At 39.6% G+C, this 21,360-nt stretch overlaps 1 protein-coding gene across 6 annotated transcripts in view; it reads left to right on the top strand.

The window, feature by feature from the left end:
• LOC126293273 (uncharacterized) overlaps window positions 1-21,360 on the top strand; it is an 869,155-nt gene that overhangs the window by 485,655 nt on the left and 362,140 nt on the right. For 3 of the 6 annotated variants that reach the window (XR_007552258.1, XR_007552259.1, XR_007552256.1), the window contains exon 4: window positions 20,196-20,312. The exons of 2 other annotated variants lie outside the window; for them this stretch is intronic. The gene's annotated coding sequence lies outside the window, so the exon portion shown is untranslated. Of the gene's footprint in view, window positions 1-20,195; window positions 20,391-21,360 lie in introns of all 6 variants that reach the window. One more of the 6 variants, XR_007552257.1, reaches the window with a different exon arrangement.

Here is a 21,360-nt window from a genome sequence, read left to right on the forward strand (position 1 = left end):
TTCGAGATATCGATTTATTTCGAGATATCGATTTATTTCGAGATATCGATTTATTTCGAGATATCGATTTATTTCGAGATATCGATTTATTTCGAGATATCGATTTATTTCGAGATATCGATTTATTTCGAGATATCGATTTATTTCGAGATATCGATTTATTTCGAGATATCGATTTATTTCGAGATATCGATTTATTTCGAGATATCGATTTATTTCGAGATATCGATTTATTTCGAGATATCGATTTATTTCGAGATATCGATTTATTTCGAGATATCGATTTATTTCGAGATATCGATTTATTTCGAGATATCGATTTATTTCGAGATATCGATTTATTTCGAGATATCGATTTATTTCGAGATATCGATTTATTTCGAGATATCGATTTATTTCGAGATATCGATTTATTTCGAGATATCGATTTATTTCGAGATATCGATATATTTCGAGATATCGATATATTTCGAGATATCGATATATTTCGAGATATCGATATATTTCGAGATATCGATATATTTCGAGATATCGATATATTTCGAGATATCGATATATTTCGAGATATCGATATATTTCGAGATATCGATATATTTCGAGATATCGATATATTTCGAGATATCGATTTAGCGGAAACTGGTGTCGTTAATATTTCGATAAGACAGTTAAGTGACCAGCTGCATGTAATGCGTCGTGGGCACCCAGCTGCGTGACAACCACCTGACAAAAAAAGCTATTAGTGTGTGCCTGTCAGAGGCACAGGTGGTGAAAAAGAAAGAGGTCATTATCCTCGCTATTGAGATTCCTTTGTAGATAGCATCACAAATACTACACGCCCAAACTTGAAAACATATTATTACACTGTGGAGCTCTCAATTTATGATATTTACTAAAATGCCTAATGAAACGACGAGAAACATTTCATGGCTATTGTTCTTCTAGTTGAGAGAAATGCCATATGGCTTGCTTTATGCATTTATTTACTCATTTTGTTTAATATCTAGTTTCTAACTGCACTGAAGCATTGGTTAAAATAAATTTTATGGATGTACTAATATAAATATTTTATGCCTACAGATCCAGTAAATAATAACTTTATATACAGAATTGTCTTTTCAAGTACATGGTAATATTTTTTTACAATAAATTTTTGTGGTGCACCACTTCAATTGCATAGACATTAAGATGTGAATAGACATTGTCCTTAACTGCATTGTTGTATTTAGTGTAACATTTTTTCTGCTTGAGCTTTGTCATGTTTAGGTATAATTTATAGCATTTGCTGCTGCTGCTATGTGTCAGGCATAGTGCTACTGAATGTCACTTTGTATTACTAGGTTAAATAATGAAGAACGAAGGGAGATCTCTGAGAAGCAAAGAAAGTTTTGTTTGCAAAATACTGCAGTAAAACAAACCCTGTCCTTTCCTTGTGTTATCCCACTATGTGTTTGTGTACCCATGTGTATTTATGTTCTTCCTGTCTTTATGTGTTCATCTGATAAGACTTATGTTGTAGAATTTCCTAATATTCAGCTACATTCACTATGATGAGGAATACTGTTACCCTCAAATATAATTTGCATTAATAACATGTTATTTACTTTGTAAAGATGTTTAGACATTATTTATTCTATTTTGTTCTAATGCTCATGTGTGAAGTTGATGTTTCAATAGTTATTCTGATCTTTTATGTATGTACTTATAATTTTGTAACACTGATGTATTTGCTATTTCGATTCTTTTGTAAAGCCTGTACTACTGCAAATGTTATCTGTATTGTTATGTTCTTTAAAGATGTATTTTGTACCTTTGTTATTGCATTCTTATGTTATAAAATTGTAATTGACACCAGTTCACCAAATTAAGTAACTTGTAAATTACATTTCACTGTACACGTTTCTGTTGGTCATAGTATATGGACAATATGTGAGAAGTAGGGACTGATAGTGTTTGCACGTGTGTTAATAATTCAGTAAGGGACTGGATAACAGCATTGCTGGTTCTAAGGACATACCAAACAGTATGTGAGTGCACAAGTGGTGGTTTATGGACTTGCTATATTCTCCGCAAGACTCTTCGATGGTGATTGTGCACCTGCACAGTTGCAACAGATGGCTGCTGGCCGTCTCTACAAGGACTGCAGTGGGTCTGCACCTCTGGTGGCCCACCAATACTGTAATCTGTACCAAGACTACAATGGGTCTACTCTGTGACGACCTACCTAACAATATTCTTGAAAACTGGGTTTGCTCTGTTGTGGCCCATTTCCTGTCTGCATGTCAAGAGTCAGCACTGTCTTTCCGTTGGAAGGACAACACTACTTCTCCAAGACTGCATGGAAATCCACTACTTCCGTGTGCATTTTCTTTTACTACTCAGACTTTGAGAAAAACACTGCAATTTTACTTTGATGAATGATCAGGACTGTCTTTATGGACTGTGAGAAAATTTTAGCTTTTGACCAACATTGTATCGATAAGTGTGTGCATTTCATTTCTTTGTCATAGTAATTATGAAAATTTTTATCAAATCATTATTGGCCACTGCCCAAAACAATTTCTAAAAATTTTTTGTGGGGAGCATGGGGGCCATGTAAGTAGGCTGTTTAGCGCTGTGCTGTGCGCAGTCTGTGGCTGGTTGGCATTGTTGTAATACTCGCATTGTAGTGTCGGGCAGCGGCAGCTGGATGCTTACAGCGCTTAGCGTTGGGCAGTTGGAGGTGAGCCGCCAGCAGTGGTGGACGTGGGGAGAGAGATGGAGTTTTGTAATTTGTAAGACTGGATGTCATGAACTACCTTATATATTTTGACTATTAAGGTAAATACACTGTTTGTTCTCTATTAAAGTCTTTCATTTGCTGTCAGTAGTTAGTGCCTTCAGTAGTTTGAATCTTTTATTTAGCTGGCAGTAGTGGTGCTCGCTGTATTGCAGTAGCTTGAGTAACGAAGATTTTTGTGAGGTAAGTGATTTGTGAAACGTATAGGTTAATGTTACTTAGGGCCATTCTTTCGTAGGGATTTTTGAAAGTCAGATTGCGTTGCGCTAAAAATATTGTGTGTCAGCTTAAGCACAGTCGTGTATAATTCTTCAAAGAGGACGTTTCACATAGACCAGTCTTGTATAATTTTTCTAAGGGGACGTTTCAGTAGTTCGAGTGGAGCAGTCTATTGCCCAGCGAATCTCCATAACAGCTCTGAACCGAATACCACAAAGTCCGTCCTTCACATTATGAATCAAGCTGAGCTTAGGGCCTAAGTCTGGGGAGTGTGAGTGGTCCTTGGTGCGGCGTTTCCCATCCCCATATACCGATCAAATCAGTCGCGCCTTGCACCAAGCGTGTCCCAACATTCTTGCGAAATGATGGGCGCGACCTGCACAAAGTGACGCCAGTTCTTTCTCTCAGTTGTTTTTCTTCTATGGAACACAGTCTATTTCGTTTTCGTGACTAGACCGCTTAAGAGATGTCGTTGAAATTTGGAATGGAGACAGTTATGAGAAAGTTCATAGCCCACTTTAGAAAGCAAAAATACTTTTTTTTATAAATCAGTGAAGATAAACCAGGTTAAAACCTTCTGGATCTTTTGGGGAGGTCCGGGACTCAGCATTCTCACCAGTCTTCACGATATTTTTGAATTTTTTAGTTTCTGTTTAAAATATTTAATTTTGTTCTGTTATCTTCATTTCTAATCGTGCCTTGGTCTGCAGGAACCTTAGGAACCTCATCTCTGTCGTCCGATTTTTTCTTTTGTTCCAACCATGCTTTATCTTTCATAACATCACACCAGAACCGCAAACACTTTATAGAATTTCGGGACAATCTGTTTTTGTCGGTACTTTATTGTCCAATGTTCGGACTACGGTGTCACAGACAGCTAGAATTTGTACAATTTGATTTCAGTATCAGAGTAAAAAACAAAACTTACAGCGTAGCCTAAGTAAAAGGTTAAGAGACCTGCTCTAAAGCAGGATTATCCAAAACTAGTTTTAAACTGACTGAATATTTTCCTCGAAGTGCACTTATTTACGTTTTATTACTAGAAATTTTAAAGTAGCATTCTGTGCATATTTCGTTCAGGTGGTATACAGATCTTTGGAGGTCATTTCATTCACTTGAATCAGGTATTTCTCATTCGTTATCCCAATTGCTTTGTTTGCTCGTAGTTCATGCTTTCATTTATGAAGAATGAAGTCAATGTAAATACTAAAAATGCTAACATAATCTACTCATTTAAATGTATACCGAGCGAGCTGGCGCAGTGGTTAGTACACTGTATGATGATTATGATTGGTTTGTTGGGCGCTCAACTGCGCGGTTATCAGCGCCTGTTCAAAGCCCTAATTTTTACACAGTCCAAACTCGCCACCTTCACGAATGATGACGAAATGATAAGGACAACACACACACACGTAGTCCCCGGGCGGAGGAAGTCCCCAACGTGGCCGGGAATCAAACCCGAAATCCCATGATCCAGAGATTTTCGTCCTCATAATGTGTACGTAACGACTTCATATGTGGTATATTGGAATCGTAGTTCATAGTCGTTTCCGCCATATTTGTGACTTGATGGCTCAAAGCAGACGGGCGGAATCGCACGCTTCCGTATTTCCAAGCTAACACATGAGTAGGTCTAATGATGAATAAAAAAGTAGTAATGCGGGTTACCTACTACAAGCTGCATAGTGAACGCATTATTGTGGCCAAGATACACGAAGCCCACGCCTACCACAGTAGTACAAGTAGTCCACAGATGACAAAGAAATTGATGAAATTATTCAGATAGTGAAGGGAGATGACTGGAATTCGATAGTAGAAAAAGGAAGAAAAGGAAACGTAGTAGGTGAATATGGAATGCGGGTAGGAAATGAAAGAGGAAGCCCCCTGGTAGGTTTTTGCCCAGAGCATAACTTAATCATAGATAACACTTGGTTCAAGAATCATGAGAGACCTGGAGATACTGCAAGATTTCAGACAGATTATACGAGGGCTATCCACAAAGTAATTACGTTTTGGAATTGAAAATAAAGTATTGGAATTTTTTTAATTATATACAGATGAAAGCCACACTTAAATACTTTTCTACATAGATGCCACTTTAAGGGGTTCTCCATTCAAGGTAATATTTCCATTGATCCCTTTCTCTCTTCCAAATACCATTACTTCACTCTTATCTTTATTTATTTTTAATCCATACCTTTTCATTATTTCCTTCCACGCATCAAGCTGTAACTGTACATCTACCTCTTTATAACCCCATATTACCATATCATCTGCAAAAATCATCTTTTTGTCTTTTTCTTTTACTATATTTTTAACTGTTCCCTCCATCACAACATTAAAAAGCGCAGGAGATAGAATACTTCCTTGCTTCAGTCCTTGTCTTATTTCGAAGTATTTAGAGTTCCCCAATGGTGTTCTAATTCTACAAATGTGGCCCCTCTATATTGTCTTTATAACATTAATGTATCCATCTTCAATATCTATCTTCTTCAGTTCTTCCCAGAGTCTTTCCCTGTCAACTGAGTCATATGCCCTTTCTATGTCTATATCTATATCTTTGTTATACTCCCATCTTGTTTCCACCAGTTGACGGATAGAAAACAACAGGGCGATCGTGCTTCTTCCTCTCCTAAACCCATGCTGTTCTTCACTCAGCTCCTTTTCTATCTTTTCACTTGATCGATTTAGTAAAATTCGTTCAAAAATCTTGTCTGTATGACTCATGAGGATTATTCCTCTGTAGTTTTTACAAAGTTTTTTATTGCCTTTCTTGAAGCTGGAGATATTGTTCCCTACTCTCCATTCGTCAGGTATTTTACTATTTCGCCACACGCTTGATAATACTCTATACAGCCACTGCATTCCCACTGGACCTGCTGCTATTATCATGTCCACTGATACTTCATCAGGTCCTGGGGCTTTCCCCCCATTCATCTTCTTCACAGCTTTTTCCATTTCTTCCCGTGTAATTTGTCCTAATTCTGCTTCGCAACTTCTCTCAATTCCTCCATTATTTGTTGTTTCCTCATGTACCTACTCCTCAGCGTTTAACAGCTTCTTAAAATGTCCTTTCCAGAGATCTTTTATATTCCCTGGATCTTCAATAAGGGTACCGTCCTCCGTTTCCATCTTTACTGGTACTTCAGAAGCCTTCCTTTTATTTTTCATCATTTTATAGAACATTTTCTTATTGCTCTTCACATCTTCATGCTCCATTTTTCCTTCTAATTGCTTGGATTGTAGTATCATCCCACCAACTTGTCTGTCTTATTTTTTCCTCTCCAGATGTTCTGCCACATACTTTTTGTGCTGCTTCGACTAAAGTGTATTTGAATAAACCCCATTCTTTTCCTACATTGCAGAAATCTGGATTACTTTTAGTGTTTCTTTTTGGAATGTCAGGTTTAAGATTATGATCCTGTCTGATATATATATCACATTTTCAATGCAGCTTTGTACATTCTTATTCACCATCATTGCCACACCATTTCTTCCAGACCTGTTATTCCCACTCCAGTACAGTTTTCCTCCTCCTCTCAAGTTCTTCTCACCTTTTCCCTTCCACTTTGTTTCGCATAATCCCAATATATCTAACTTCCTCTCTGTTAGTACATCCGTCATTTCTTCCATTTTTCCATTGAGGCTTAATATATTAAGGCTGCCAATATTTAGTTTATTTTTTAGTCCAGTTTGTTCCATCTTCTTGTACTGATGAATATCATCAGGTCTCCCATCATTTCCACCAGTACTTGAAGAAGCAGTGGGGTCAAATCCTGAGTGGTTCGTTCCGAGGCTCGTCTGTGTTTTGAAAGCAATATATGAAGACTTTCCTTATGTATAAGAATTATTACATCCCTATTGTAACCTATGGTGGAGAAACATGGACAATAACAGAAAGGGACTGGAGCAGACTGCAAGCAGGGGAAATGAAATTTATCAGAGCAGCTAGGTGAAAACAATAATGGACAGAGTAAGGAATGTAGAGATTAGAAAGGACCTCAAACAAGAAAGTATATGAGAAGAAATTGAAAGAAAGAGATTAAAATGGTATGGGCATGTTAAGAGGATGCATGGGCAGAGACCCTCCAAAATTATGGAAGAACTAAAGATGGATGGGAAAAGTCCTAGAGGGCGCCCAAGAACACGGTGGAAAATAGGAGTGAGAATATCTGTTGAAAGGAGAGGTGTGACCTGGCAGCAAGTGGAGGAAGAAAAGTGGTGGGAGAACCGAGCCAAATGGAGAGGACTCGTCAGCACCCAGACCCGGCAGTAGCTGGAGCAGGATTCGGATATAGATAGATAGATCGATCGATCTTCATTCCTAATCATTTCTTGTTCTGCAGCCCTTCGAATTTCCTAGGAACCTTATCTCTGCCGTCTGAATTTTTTTTGTTTTAACCATGTTTTCCCTTTCAAAGCATAACACAGGAACCGCGACCACTTTATAGAATTTCGGGAAGATCTCTTTTTGTACTTTATTACCCAATGTTCGGATAATGGTGCCACAGACAGCTTAGAATTTGTGTAATTTACTTTCAGTGTCAGAGTAAAAATCAGATCTTACAGCGTAGCCTAAATGAAAGATTAAGAGACCTGTTTTAAAGCAGGATTATCCAAAACTAGTTTTAAACTGACTGAATATTTTCCTCGAAGTGCACTTATTTACGTTTTATTACTAGAAATTTTAAAGTAGCATTCTGTGCATATTTCGTTCAGGTGGTATACAGATCTTTGGAGGTCATTTCATTCACTTGAATCATGTCACCTACAAACAGAAGCACAATCAGGTATTTCTCATTCGTTATCCCAATTGCTTTGTCTGCTCGTAGTTCATGCTTTCATTTATGAAGAATGAAGTCAATGTAAATACTAAAAATGCTAACATAATCTACTCATTTAAATGTATACCGAGCGAGCTGGCGCAGTGGTTAGTACACTGTATGGTGATTATGATGATGATGATGATGATTATGATTGGTTTGTTGGGCGCTCAACTGCGCGGTCCCCGGGCGGAGAAAGTCATCAACGCTGCCGGGGATCGAACCCGGAATCCCATGTTCCAGAGCAGAAACGCTAGCTACGAGACTCCCATTGGGGAGGACGACGGTTTAAATCCGCGTCTGGACATCCTGATTTATGTTTTCCGTAATTTTTCCTAAATCACTCCAAGTAAATGCCGGGATGGTTCCTTTGAAAGGCCACTGCGGACTACTTCTACCCTTCCTTGACGCAGTGCCAGCTCCTGCTCCGTCTCCAATGACCTGGACATCGATGGCACATTAAATACAATCCTCCTCCTGTCCTCCTTTTAAAGGCATAGGTTTAACGCAATAAGTCGGGCGTTAAAAGTCAAAAACTGTGTACACGTCTAAGACAGCATAATGTCATGGCGCGAAAATTGTACAGATTATATTCACCGAGCATTTGTGAATGGCAGCACCTTGCGACTTACAACAAACTTCACACTTAATTTTGAAACTTTGTGAACCTTTTCTTCCCTCTGACATCCCTGACAGAATGATGAAAGGAAAAAAGACTTTTATCGCTCCTACATTTTCGCTGCTCATGCAGTAAGGCGTCAGCATCAGTCATGAATTTTGAATTTATTACTTCTTTACTACTCACTCTATTCGCAACACATTTGTGAGACAGTATCCACATACACTGCAGAATGTACTTGAAAATTATAGCGTTGTAAAATACCTAGTTCAGGTCATAAACATAGAGATGTTTTCGAAAAACTAACTTCTCTTAAAACAGAGCGTCTTCAACTGCAAAGGGCTATGATTCTTCAGGTCAAGTTTTTAACACATTAACTGATACGGAAAGTAAACGAACTTCTGAAGGTGGTTTACATAGGGGACTTCCAGTTTTCAGATAGCAAATGGGAGGGGAGAAGGGGGTGTTGGTTACACGGTCTATTTGAAACTTCAAACTACCTGCAAATTATGCAGTTGTCTGTAATGAAGCACTGTCTGAAAGAAGCCACGCTCTGGCAAGATTTCAGTGTAGTGCATAGACTGGCAACTTGCTTTAAATGTTCCTGAAATTTAAAATTGTTCGATTCACAACAAGAAATAACCTTATCCTACGACTTTAATATGAGCGAGTCAAATTCGCAATCGCTCAAACCACACGAATACATGGGTGTAAAAATTTCTAGCGATTTGAAATGGAACCGTCACATAGTCACAGTCTTAGGGAAATACGGTGGCAGGCTGCAATTCATTGGTAGAATTCTAGGAAAATACAATCTGTGTACAAAAGAAATTGCTTAGAAATCACTTCCCCAATGTTGCTCGATATCCCTGGATCCTAATCAGATACGACTGCCAGGCGAGACTGAATGTATACAGAGAAGGGCAGCACGAATGGTCACAGGTTTGTTTGTCCCGTTGCAGAGTGTCACATAGTTTCTGATGAAATTGAACTGGCAGGCGCTTGGAAACAAACGTAAAATATCCCGAGAAAGTCTACTTGGAATATTTCCGGAGGAATCCTTAAAAGTTGAATAAAGGCGAGTGGTAGTCAATAGAGGGAATGACTGCGAATGCTTGTTCGATTTGCGCTCTCTTCCGTAGGCTGCGATGCTAACTAAACCTAATAATATTCCCGGTGTGAGATGTAGTTGGCAGCTCTGTAAATTCTGACCGGTGAGTCTCTTAAAGCCCAGGCAAAATTAATCTCGGAGGGACACACAACGCTCTCAACCGATTAATCATATCCCCTAAGGAACTGCTAGAGCCTGTGACTAGTGTATTGAATTTAAATACAGAAAACTGCAACAACTCACTTTTTGAAATATCTTTAATTCTATTAACTAGTTTTGTAATCTTTTCAGACTCATCTTAATGTGGCACACAGAATTTCCGTCTTTCTTTCGGCTAGAGTGATGCCGGGTACTGGCTCTCTGACAGGGAGACAGAGAACTCTTTAATGTATCGCCATGAGCGACTGTTACATGGCGACATGTGTTGGAAAACCAATTATTCCACTTACCGTGGCAATGTGGGTGGTATTGCAGTTAATATCCACCTGGCTACTGCCATTTTAATTGTGTGTTGGTCACAGATTATCGCCTTTCAATGTAAATATAAATACGAAATTTCACCATCACCGTAAGGTTCACTACAGATGTACAGTACAAAGATGTTCAATTAATAGGATGCTCGGAAACAGTTTCTTCGTTTTTTTGCATATAACGTGAGGGCGTGCTGAGAAGTAGTGACTCCAAATGTTTTATTTGAAAACTCTTAAGCTTTCCAGTTAAAAAACGTTAGTAGCATTCTACATCTTTATTCTACATATCCGCAGCCCTCTGCTGGTAGACGGATCCGATTTGTACCGTGTAACATAGCGGTGTGTGATGTTACTATGTTGGTGTGTGAGAAACAGCTGAGAAAACTGAAAGCACGAATCAGAAGAGTTGGTCCGCACGTGGAGCACCCTCTTCTTCATCATTACAATGCGAAACTACAGCCGAGCGCTGCGACGTCTGCAGCACTCCGATTCCGTTCGTTCACTGCCGTCGATTGACCTCCACACAGTCCCGACTGGGTCCCATCCGATTTTCGGCTGTCTCCAATACTTACTGCACACATTCGAGGAAGCCGTGCAAGCAAAAGTGAGGTTGAGGCTCTGTTAGCATAGTCAAATATTCTACTGTGACAGCATCAACAAAACCAACATTTCATAAAATGAGACTTCGTAGAATCCGATGAGTACAGCTACAGTGCGCTGCAGCTGGAATTCGTTAACTCATGTAAATACTTGAGCGTATAAACTTGTAGGGATATGAAATGGAACGATCACATAAGCACATTTGTAGGTAAAGCACGTGCGGTTCATTGGTACAATATTGGGGAATCGCAATCAGTCTACAGAGGAGACTGATTACAAAATAATCGTGCGACCCATCCTGGAACATTGATCAGATTCATCGGACCCGTACGAGATAGGACGAACAGGGGATATTGAACTTATATAGAGAAGGGCAGCAAAATTGCTCACAGGTTTGTTTGAGCCATAAGAGAATGTCACATAGGTGTTCAAAGAACTGAACTAACAGACAGTTGATGACAGATGGAGACTATGCCATGGAAGAGCAGACTATCACGTGGAGAACTACTTTGAAAGTTTCACGTTACATGATGAATGTAGGAATGTACTGAAACCGCCTACTTATCGTACATGTAGGAAGCGCGAAGACCAGAAGAGACTTAAGCACAGCACGCGCAGAGGCTTTTAAGCAGTCCCAATTCGCACGCTCCATATGTCAGTGGAGTGGGAATAAGTTCTAATAACTGGTATAATGGCAAGTTCCATCTGCCATGCACTTTACGGTCGCCTGTAGAGTACAGATTATAAGCTGCCTATTTTTTGTTTAAATTTGGATTACAAGAAAATGGGCTTCTTGCCAAATGTCCAAAATAAGTCTCCTCTTCACCACCACCACCACCACCACCACCACCACCACCACCACCACCATGTGTGTTCTGCCCTAGGGCAGGTCTTCACATGTAGCTCTCCATGCAGTCCCATCATTTGTTACCCATTTGTTTTCTCACAACTATTTTCTGTCCTTACACTGTCCACTACCCGGTTTGTTATGCTTCATCTTCTTCTTCTTCTTCTTCTTCTTCCATTCACTATTCCCTCCATACTATCCATCAATAAACAATCTCTTGTCATTCAGTACCCATGCCAATTGTGTTTGCTCATCCTGCTACCTTTAAAATATCTCTCTGGTCTCCCACTCTTCTCAACACCTCATTTCTCACTGTGCCTGCCTATTTTATCCCCTTTCAACGCACCCACATAAAAGCCTCCTATTATGAAACGTCTCGTTGGCAATTGCTATACGTGTTTTCACCTCCTTATTACTTCCAATGTCGTCCATAATATCGCGTCGCAGTTATCTAAAAACACTAAATTGTTCTGTATCTTCCTGCCTAACATTATAGTTGTTCTTACTTTTCTTGCACTTATCACCGGACATTTTGCCTTTTTCTTATTATTTCTCATTCCAAATTACTCACGTGTCTTGTTTAACTCTTTTAACATTTCAGTCATACTTCTTTCGCCCTCTGCCAATAACACCACATGATCCAGGAGTCTAATACATTCTCTTCTCCTATCGACAACCCGCTCCCCTCTATTTCGTTTCATACGTTTTTCAATGACATGCTCGAAATACATTTACACACAAAGGAAAATAAACGTATCCCGGAGGAATTACCCCAGTTCGATACACATGCTGTACGTGTAGGGGCAAATGAATGATTACAGTTGCAGAAAAACTGGATGATTAATTCAAGAGAAACAGCTTCACATATTGATAAGTCGATAACGTGTTGGTCCACCTCTGGCCTTTACGCAGGCAGTTATTCGGCTTGACATTGACTGATAAAGTTAGTTGATGCCCTCCTGACGGATATCGTACCAAATTCAGTTCAGTTGGTTCGTTACATCATCAAAATCGCACCTGCTTTAAAGAACCTGCCTCTGGTGCTCAGAACGTTCAAAATTGGTGAGACATGGCAATCTTGCTGAGCAATGTATTGCCTTGCATGTTAAAAGACAAACACGTAGATACTATCTCCGTGTGTGGTCAGAAGGGGGGCACAAGAGGGGAGGGAGTCTGTGGCATTCCCTGGGTGGTGGTGATATTCCGGGAGGCACAATGGATTGATAGATGTATCATTACCAGCAGTACAATGCAACACAGCTTGCAGTGTACATGTGTGGTTCTAACAGCAACAGGACGAGTTTATCATATGCCCTTAGCCACTGAAGTCCTCGGATTTAAACGAACTGAGAATCTGTGGGAACCCCTCTGCCAAGCTGTATTCTCCATGGATCCTTACATGAAAAACCACAAACAGCTGGACTTGGCAATGAAATCATCATGGCTCCACACCCCTGTTAATACAGAACCTCACAGCCATGTGGGGGGGGGGGGGGGCGCAGTTTGATTTCCAGCTGGATACAGGATTTTTGTCGCCTCAGAGTGTGGGCGTTGTGTTGTTCTTGTCACCAACAAGTGAGTCTCAAAAGCAGCATCAAATAAAAATAATTGCAGTAGGCAGCTGATCAAGCCCAGACGGGGTCTGCCAGTCATTAATGCCATATGATCGTTTCATTGAATCTCTTCCTGCCTGTCTGGCAACGGTGTGCACCGCAAAAAGAGGTTATTCAAGGTTTTGATGGCTAGTCACATTAATGTGTCTGGACAGTGTATTTTCAGAAGAAATAAAGGTAGGAAACTAAATAAATCATAATTACATTATTACTCCGCAGTGAGCCACAGAAGACCAAGGGTCCATTGTACGAAAATACTCATAAAACGTCCTTGAACCACCACCTGAATTTGGTCAGGGGAGTTCATTTCACACTTTATGTAGGAGAAAATGAAAAACGTTCATAAATAATCTCAGAGGAGCCTCATATCTGATAGTACACTGATAAGATATCATTCCAGTTGCTACTTTGGACTTCTGATCACTGTATGTTTCTGAGGAAAGGCCATAATGTTCAGACTTTGGTGACCAATCTGGATAAAAGCTTTTAAATTTTGAAAAAGTGTCCTTGTTTGTTTATAGCCCATCACATTTAGCATACTTGGCTATTGCTCCCTCTTTGGTATGTTTCCCTTTCTACTGCTCTAGATGGAATGAAGTGATCATATGGACATTGGTACCTGGGAGTCACTTGCTGGGTAAATTTGACTGACAAGTTGCAGGTCTTTTCTTTTGACACCATGGTGGGTGGCTTTCATGCTGGTGATGATGAATTAATGATAAGGACGACATATCACCCACTCCCTGAGCAGAGAGAATGTCTGACATGGGTGGGAAATGAACCCAGGGTTGACTGCATGGCAGTCAGATGCGCTCACCAGTCAGCAAAGTGGGTCGATAGATGCTACTCTAGGTTATTTGCCTCCCCTCCTCACATATCTTATAATGTGCCTTTTAAATGCTCTTTCGTCAGTCCTCCTCACATAGAATTATTCTCTCCCAACTAATATGTCAATACTGGGAGACAACAATAACTGTTACCTCAAAGCTAACCCATATTCAACCAGTTCTACATGCCTGTCCAGTTCTCAGCAACACATTCTTTGGACAAAATGTGACCTATCTTGATACACATGTTACATGATGGTATATGTAAGAGAACAATGTGTCTATTGCTTCTTGTACAAGGTTTATCTGGAATGTTTGGTGAATGGTCTCAGAAAATGAAGAGAACATCAGTTACAAAGTAATCACTGCTATCTACAAAACACTTTTGACAGTTGTTGTAAAGCTATTGCAAACTGTCTGCAAACAATTCTTGTGGAGTCACTGAACATACAGTTGTCATGCATTGTTGGATATCTGCACTATTATAGATGAGAGGCAGAGCCACCAGTACAATCCACAGATGAAGCAACAGTGTTCCTCATCTTCCCTGCCTCCCAAAAGAAATTTGATAAAAAAACTCTGAGATTAAGACTTATCAGTCACAATTTTTGATGGAAAGGGCTTGATCCATGATGAATTTGTACCTGTGGGATGTTGGGGAGACAATGAACACCATATCACTTACTGCTGCATGCTCTGTGGATAGTACTGATAACATCAGGTATCATCTCCGGCAATGATGCAGACATCTGGCATTGTGTGCCCATGGTGCTTTAAGTGATTCCACAAGAAGTGTTGGCTGACCATTTCCTACAGCTTGACAACTGAAGTCAGAAGTCTGTTGTAGGTAATGGTGATTACTCCAAAGGCTGGTCAAAGCATTTTGTTTATAACTCTTGTTTCTTTCTGAGACCATTCACCAAATGTTCAGATGCATTTTTACACTCAAAGACATGAAACAGGCTCTACAAAGAAATGTTTGGATTGGGATGGAAACCAGTAGGAGTGATGTACAAGTACCAACAAACAAGTCATTACGTTCTCAGAAAAACTGGATTATTTATTCCACAGGAAGAGCTTCACAAATTGAGCAAGCCAATAAGACATTGTTCCACCTCCAGCTTTTATGCAAGCAATTATTCAGCTTGATAATGATTGACAGCATTCCCCTGAGAGATATTGAGGCAAATTCTGTCCAGTTGGTATATTATACTGTGAAAATCCCAAACTAGTTGGAGGCTCCAGCCCATAATACTCCAAACATTCTCAGTTGGAGAGAAGTTCGGTGACCTTGCTGGCCAAGGAAGAGTTTGGAGAGCATGAAAGAAGCACTAGAAATTCTCACCATGCACAGGCAGGCATCATATTGCTGAAATGTAAGCCAAGTTTGGTGGCGCATTTCCTTCTTACCAGCACCAACCTGTCAACTGGTTGCAGCAGTTCGCCGGCAGGAAGTCCGAGTAGAGACCTAATGTACTGCAACTCGCACCAGGCTGCATACAATGTAACTATTTTAAGAATCAGAAAAAGATCTTCATTTTGAATGAAACATGGAAATGCTGGAAAAACTTTTGTACATTGATAATGTAGATGTTCACTGCCAAGCCCGTGCTAATCTTAACATTGCCATGCACTGATCCTTTCATTTACGTTAGCATATTTCTCGAAATCTGAATGGCTACTAAGCATGGCAAGCATTTCCATTTAAGATTGTCAGTGTGCAATGCACTCACAATTTTAGTCACCAATCTGCCACGTGGAATTACTGTGTTTTCTCATACACAAGGTTACTTATAAAACCGAACTTTCTAAAAAACACACCGGAATATATATGCCTACACTTTTGAAACGTGTAGCACAACTAAAACTGGCAAATGATAACTTCCTTTGCAGCTGATACTACATGTGGCCATGCCATTTAAAGGCAGGGCTCTGAATCCTTACACTGCTGTAAGCATTCTGTATATCCAAGAGGAAAGATGCACGAAGAATACTACGGTACTTTCTGATAGGTCAGCTTTCTTTAAGGCCATTAGAAAAACAGTATTCTCCCACATTAGTCAGCATTTTTCATGACTTTCCCAAAATAAATACTAAACATTTTGATACATTATACTTAGTTTACATTATTAACAATTTTCATTTTCACTTGAATTGGCTTTCCTTTCACCATAAGCTTACTTAACATATTATGATACTAAAAGCCCCACTTTACAGTGTACAGTGATGTACGTATTTACTATAGACCTCACTCACATTGCTATGAACATTCTCTTGACCTGTTTCTTGGAAGTCTGTACTACTGGACTCTGGTGGGTGAAAATTAGAACTACGTACTCGACTGAACTGTTTCATACCACCTGTCACTGTACAGGCGTGAGTCACTCTCCCGATACACTGGGGCAATATAAGGGGCCACTTCTCACAAGAGTGGCTTGCTATGAAAGGCAACAGAATGGTACTTGGAACATTGTTGTATGCTGTAGGAAAGCCAAAAAGGTCCTTCAACAAAATACAAATGGAATCCCAGTCAATCACTCCTGGTTATCAGGCAATTGTCAGGTTGGTATCACACTGCTGTCCAAAGCATCTCCAGACATGTCTTTGCTGGCCATCGGTCTCAGTTCAATCCACTCCCATCATTGAGATTCCAGCCCAAAGACATGACACGATAATCAAGAGCAACCGTATGGGGTGCCATTAGTTTTGTAGCAGGAGTTTTCATCCACAGCACTACACCCCATTTTATTGCCCTTTGTTGCAGACGATGTTGAGTTAACATTTCAGTGTGATATGCCTACCTGCATATGAGAAGAGCTTCTAATGCTTGTCTTTATGCTTTCCGAGACCTGCCATGCGCAATTGAGAATGTAGTGCTATGGGCATGGCCCTCCAAACATATTGGGATTTCAATGCTCCATGATATCCCCCAGGAGCACATCCAACAACTGTATCAACCCGAATTACTGCTGGCATATGGTCTACAGGTTGTCAATGCATTAATGACTCCCTCAGTTTGTGTAGTACAATGGATTGAAGCCACAGATTAGAGCTATTGTGTTTGGATGTGTCAATGAATTAAGTTGCCCAATTTATTGGTGCGTCAGTGAAGACTATCGAGCTTGTCTACAAGTAATGTTGTACCACTTGCAACCCCATAATAATGAAAGTGGCCACATTACGATGCTAACTCGTAGTTAGTCATAGAGATGAATGTTGTAAGTTGCCATTGACAGTCAGTCTCAAACACAACAGGAATCGCTGCAGACACATGTCTACTAGTTTTTAGCCAAATATTGTGATGACAAGTTGTATGCAATGGGTCCCTTGCAGAAGACTACTGAGGCATAAAAATGTACATGTTGTCAGTGGAGCAAATACCACATAAACTGGACAGTAGGTGACTTGAAATAAGTGGTGGTTTTGCCTCTAACAGCACAATAAAGTTCTTAATGTGCAATTGGCAGAGGATATCAAAAGTTACAGAACAGTTGTAATGTGTTACAGCATCCAAACAAATTAGACCTAAGGTATTCACACCATGTTTGGCTTATGTGACATAGTATCACAAAGTTTTTTATGCAATTTAATCTATTTCAACATGTGTGCACGAGTGGTGCACATTATATCTGCATCACTTGTGGCAAGGGCAGAAATGATTTTGTTCATTAAATTTTAGATGTGGTAGACTCTGTACTTGGTATATGGTCATAGAAACAAATCCAGGTTTCTAATGTCTGATGGCCTAGAACACCGAGGAATAGGACCACCCATGCCAAGTCAGCACACCTGGTCCGCAACATCTGCCACAGTCTAAGCCAGAATACCATCAACTGCCAAACAACACAACACAACACAACACAACACATTCACTATCATGTACCTCTTCCATCACAGTATGTGGATTGGTTGTGCCGGCAGTTGGTATCTTCTCACAGAATATGTATATACTGTGAATTGCCAACAAAACTAGCACAGTCATGTGTATTCAAATTCAGGGATATGTAAACATACAGAATATGGCACTGCAGTTGGCAATACCTACACAAGACAACAAGTGTCTGGCACAGATGCTATATTGGCTAGTGTTGCTACAATAGCAGCTTATCAAGATTTACGTGAATTTGAATGTGGTGTTATAGTGGGCGTATGAGCAATGGGACAAAGCATCTCCAAGATAACAATGAAGTGGTTATTTTCCCGTATGTGGATACAGTGAATATCAGGAATCTGTAAAACATCAGATCTCCGACATCGTTGCAGCCGAAAAAAGATCCTGCAAAAACAGGACCACCAACTGAAGAGAATCGTGTGCATCGCTGCATATTTCAATGTTGGGCCATCAAGAAGTGAACCATCATTGATATGAACTTTTGTAGCTGAAGGTCCACTTGTGTACCCTTGATGACTGTACGACACAAAGCTTTATGCCTCACCTGGGTCCATCAACACTGATATTGGACTGTTGATGACTGGAAACACGTTGCCTGGTCGAACGAACCCAATTTCAAACTGTGTTGCGCAGATGGACATGTACAGGCATGGAGACAACTGCTTGAATCCATGGACACTGCATGTCAGTAGGGGACAGTAGAAGCTGGTGGAGGCTCTGTAATGGTGTAGGAGGCATGCAGTTGGAGTGATATGGCTAGGTATGACCCTGAAAGGTGACACATACATAAGCATCCTGTCCATTGGGGATTCCAATGGACTTGGGCAATGATACACTTGACATGTCCAGAATTGCTACAAAGTGGCTCCTGGAACACTCTTCTCAGGTTAAACACTTCCACTGGCCACCAAACTCCCCAGATTTGAACATTCAGCATATGTGGTATGATTTGCAATGTGCTGCTCAGAAAAGATCCTCACATAGCCCTTCATGCAGCATTCACAGTGTTGATTCCTTCCATCACTACTTCAGACAATAGTCTATGTTATGAAGATCTTACATACTTTGCTCAGAGACAATTTTATTGTGCTTGTTTGCATATAATAAAAGTAATGTGTGGGTAAATACTTTAATCAAAACTGAACAGAAATGCCCAAAAATAGAGTGAAGTTCCAATATTTGCAGCTCTTGATATATACATGAACATTACTTTTAAAAGCAAGAGTAGAAAGCTTAGATATATCATACAAGATTTATTTTCTGGTAGATTTTTTACAGTGATATCAATGTAGGTAAGATGTAAAGAGAGATAGAGAGGGGTCAGGCTTTTTTTTTTTTTTTTTTTTTTTTTAATAGTAAGCCTTCATAATTGTGAAGGCAAGATTTGTCATTGAGTAGGTAGACTGGTTGCTGTATCTGTGTTGAAAGATATTTCAGTTCCTTCAGGAAAGTCAAATTTCTTGCCTGGTTCTTTTCTACACTGTATGCCACAATTCTTGCCCAGTAACTCATTCTGCAAAGTCGGATTTGTTCTGGATGTTAATACAGAATGCATCCCTGTGCTTCTACCAGTTTGTTAATTGCAGAAGTTTGGACATTTCTGACTTTTGATATTCTTGCTTAGTGCTTTCAGTATTGTGGATGATATTATTCTGTATTTTGTTACTTGTGCAGAAGCTTATTTTTATGTCATACAAGTTGAAGAGGTTGGCAATTTGGTATGAAATCTTCCTTAAGGAAAGTCAACTTATTGCAAAGATGGTCTTCTTGTTTGTGGGTGGTTATCCAGAAATTGGTTGGTTTAGTTAATGTATTCATTACTGGAGGCAGCTGATTTTACAATTTTTGTTTCTTTATATCTTCCACTTGTATCCATTGGGTCGTTAAGCATGTGATTAAACATTCTTATATTGATTTGGATAGCAAGAAGAGTTACAGATGGTAACACTGGTAATTGTTGGCTTCCTGGAAATTTCAGCATTTTTATGTAAAGTTTTATTAATGTTTTCTGGTTTTTCTTTTTTACAGTGACGTGAAGTGTGGTGTAATTTATTAATTTCTTCAGCTAGATTTTTCTGTTTCCTTTGGTTGTTCTGTTGAAGAGAATGAAATGAGAGTGTTGCAATTTTCTGTATTTACACTGAATAAACAGTCATAAACATCCACAATGAATAAACTTAATCTAGGTCCCTACAGCTGCTGTGCTATAATCTAGTGTAAATTCCTGCATATAAGAAAGGGATTTTTAACTCGCGTCCATATAGTTTTCATAAGCTGCACTCATATGCAATACTTATAGAAATACTTCTGGTTGTTATTCAGTACAGTGGTTCTACCTGACAGCAGTTTCTAGTGACTTAATGAATTAGTAATTTTTGCCACACTTTGTGTGTTTCAGGACCTGCGCAACCTGCCAAGCAGAACACTGCCGCCTCCCGACAGTTCTCTCAAAAGCCGGTGATGTAAGTGCGGGGATTACAATGCTTTCGAGTCTCACAGCCAGACCACTAACAAGGTTTTGCCTCCTGCTGAACACCAAACCTACAGACAGTCTGGTTTTCCATTTGTGAAAGTGAAATTTGAACCATTGCAGGTGCTATGATTGTCAGTTTCTATTAACATGACACAGAAAGTGTGGCAGGTATTATAAAAAAAGAAAAGGAAAAGAGATCCCATATCTTGGCTAACTGTTGTTTACTTCTTTGATTTGTTAAGCAATGCACTAATCACAGCAGAATGCCAAAGTTATAAATTGTACGAGGTGAAGTGAGATATTATGCTTGATATCATTACAGCCTACTATAAACTAGTGATTGCTTCTCCCATGTGATGAAAATGCGGTCAATGAAGAAACCTACATTATTCCAGTGGGCAGTGGGTCATTGATGTTTAGTATGCTTGAGAGCTGTTCTTTGTACCTGCAGTTAGTGATCAACACAGTGTTGCTCATGAAAAATGACATCTTAGGCATGTATTGACCTAACGAAAACTCCTAGTTATGAGCAAAATATGTCTTTAAATATAATTAATTCCAAATGCAGTCATTTGAACTTATTACTCACTGAGGCAAGAATTCTTCTAAGGTTTGAGATGGATCTAGATACTCCTGTTAGTTTTGTAATCAGTGACAACTGGCTTTGTCGAAACTTATTACCAGTCAATAACTGTTACGTGTTCAGATAATGAATTTACACATTTGTCTATCTGGCATGGCAGTTGACAATATTTTTCCCTTTCTGCTGTGGTGGGGGTGACTTGTTCTCTCTTGCCTCTAGTCAAGAGGACCAACTGTCATGGTCTTAAATAGTCCTTGATTGGCATACGTAATCCTTACTTTGTGCTATCAGTGTCACTAGATCTATCAAAGGAACATAAACAGTTCACTTCATTTTTCTGTCTCTTCTCAGCCTTGAGAACCCAGTTCCATGCACCACTAAGATTATATAGTCATTGGCCTGATTGAAGTGATTCTCACACTTTCTAATTTCTCTTGCTTTTTTTGCAACAGAAACCCAGCCTGTAGAAGTACAGGGGTCAAGATTTTAATTTCTCAAATTTTGTTC

The sequence above is a fragment of the Schistocerca gregaria genome, chromosome 10 (assembly GCF_023897955.1).
Source record: "Schistocerca gregaria isolate iqSchGreg1 chromosome 10, iqSchGreg1.2, whole genome shotgun sequence".
NCBI classification, from domain to species: Eukaryota; Metazoa; Arthropoda; class Insecta; order Orthoptera; family Acrididae; genus Schistocerca; species Schistocerca gregaria.